This window comes from Arachis hypogaea, chromosome 17 (assembly GCF_003086295.3).
Source record: "Arachis hypogaea cultivar Tifrunner chromosome 17, arahy.Tifrunner.gnm2.J5K5, whole genome shotgun sequence".
NCBI lineage: Eukaryota > Viridiplantae > Streptophyta > Magnoliopsida > Fabales > Fabaceae > Arachis > Arachis hypogaea.
In genome coordinates, this window is record NC_092052.1 from 34,826,914 (window position 1) to 34,829,424 (window position 2,511).

At 39.8% G+C, this 2,511-nt stretch overlaps 1 non-coding gene across 1 annotated transcript; it reads right to left on the reverse strand.

The window, feature by feature from the left end:
* Window positions 1–785: 785 nt before the first annotated feature.
* Window positions 786–893, reverse strand: LOC112767611 (small nucleolar RNA R71). The gene has a single exon (XR_003185052.1). It is a non-coding gene; the product is annotated as a small nucleolar RNA R71 (small nucleolar RNA).
* Between the last annotated feature and the right edge of the window lie 1,618 nt (window positions 894–2,511).

Sequence of the window (2,511 nt, forward strand, 5' to 3'; positions counted from 1 at the left end):
TTTCGAAAATCACTAACTCTTTTTCAAAAATTATTTTCGAAAATTCACTTCCCCCTCTCATCTTCTTCTATTTGTTTATTGATATACTAACATCTTTCCTTCAACTCTCCAAAAATCCGAACCCCCTCTCTCTCTCTGAGTTCAGATTTTCTTCCCTTCTTTTCTTCTACTAACACAAGGATCCCTATACTGTGGTATAAAGGATCCATATTATTATTATTATTATTATTCTGTGTCCTCTTCTTTGTCATATGAGCAGGAGCAAGGATAAGAACATTCTTGTGGAAGCAGATCCAGAACCTGAAAGGACTCTGAAGAGAAAATTAAGAGAAGCTAAAATATAACAATCCAGAGATAACCTTTTAGAAATTTTTGAACAGGAAGAGGAGATGGCAGCTGAAAATAATAATAATGTAAGGAGGATGCTTGGTGACTTTACTGCACCTAATTCCAATTTACATGGAAGAAGCATCTCCATTCCTGCCATTGGAGCAAACAACTTTGAGCTGAAACCTCAATTAGTTTCTCTGATGCAGCAGAACTGTAAGTTTCATGGACTTCCATCTGAAGATCCTTTTCAGTTCTTAACTGAATTCTTGCAGATATGTGATACTGTTAAGACTAATGGAGTAGATCCTGAAGTCTACAGGCTCATGCTTTTCCCTTTTGCTATAAGAGACAGAGCTAGAATCTGGTTGGACTCTCAACCCAGAGATAGCCTGAACTCTTGGGATAAGCTGGTCACGGCTTTCTTAGCCAAGTACTTTCCTCCTCAAAAGCTGAGCAAGCTTAGAGCTGATGTTCAAACCTTCAGACAGAAAGAAGGTGAATCCCTCTATGAAGCTTGGGAAAGATACAAACAGTTGACCAAAAAGTGTCCTTCTGACATGCTTTCAAAATGGACCATCCTGGATATATTCTATGATGGTTTATCTGAGCTATCAAAGATGTCACTGGACACTTCTGCAGGTGGATCCATTCACCTAAAGAAAACGCCTGCAGAAGCTCAAAAACTCATTGACATGGTTGCTAATAACCAGTTCATGTACACTTCTGAAAGGAATCCTGTGAATAATGGGACGCCTATGAAGAAGGGAGTTCTTGAAGTTGATACTCTGAATGCCATATTGGCTCAGAATAAAATATTGACTCAGCAAGTCAATATGATCTCTCAGAGTCTGCATGGAATGCAAGCTGCATCCAACAGTACTCAAGAGGCTTCTTATGAAGAAGAAGCTTATGATCCTGAGAACCCTGTAATAGCAGAGGTGAATTACTTAGGTGAACCTTATGGAAACACCTATAACTCATCATGGAGAAATCATCCAAATTTCTCATGGAAGGATCAAAAGCCTCAACAAGGCTTTAATAATGGTGGAAGAAACAGGTTTAACAATAATAAACCCTTTCCATCATCCACTCAACAACAGACAGAGAACTCTGAACAAAATACTTCTAATTTAGCAAACTTAGTCTCTGATCTATCTAAGGCCACTGTAAGCTTGATGAGCGGATAATTTATACGCTTTTTGACATTGTTTTTAGTATGTTTTTAGTAGGATCTAGTTACTTTTAGGGATGTTTTTAATATATTTTGTGTTAAATTCACATTTCTGGACTTTACTATGAGTTTGTGTGTTTTTCTGTGATTTCAGGTATTTTCTGGCTGAAATTGAGGGACTTGAGCAGAAATCAGATTCAGAGGTTGAAAAAGGACTGCTGATGCTGTTGGATTCTGACCTCCCTGCACTCAAAGTGGATTTTCTGGAGCTACAGAACTCGAAATGGCGCGCTTCCAATTGCGTTGGAAAGTAGACATCCAGAGCTTTCCAGCAATATATAATAGTCCATACTTTGGCCAAGAATTGACGACGTAAACTGGCGTTCAACGCCAGCCTTCTGCCCAAATCTGGCGTCCAGCGCCAGAAAAGGATCCAAAACCAGAGTTGAACGCCCAAACTGGCACAGAAACTGGCGTTCAACTCCACAAATGGCCTCTGCACGTGTAACACTCAAGCTCAAGCCCAAGCACACACCAAGTAGGCCCCGGAAGTGGATTTATGCATCAATTACTTACTCATGTAAACCCTAGTGACTAGTTTATTATAAATAGGACCTCTTACTATTGTATGAGGCATCTTTTGATCATCTTAGGATCTTAGGATCATCTTTGAACGCCTGGTTCTTAGACCATAGGGGGCTGGCCATCTCGGCCATGCCTGGACCTTCACTTATGTATTTTCATACGGTAGAATTTCTACACTCCATAGATTAAGGTGTGGAGCTCTGCTGTCCCTCAAAGATTAATGCAAAGTACTACTGTTTTCTATTCAATTCTTCTTATTTCGCTTCTAAGATATCCATTCGCACCCAAGAACGTGATGAAGGTGATGATTATGTGTGACGCTCATCATCCTTCCCCCTTATGAACGCGTGCCTGACAAACACTTCTGTTCTACATGAATTAAGCTAGAATGAGTATCTCTTAGATCTCCTAACCAGAATCTTCGT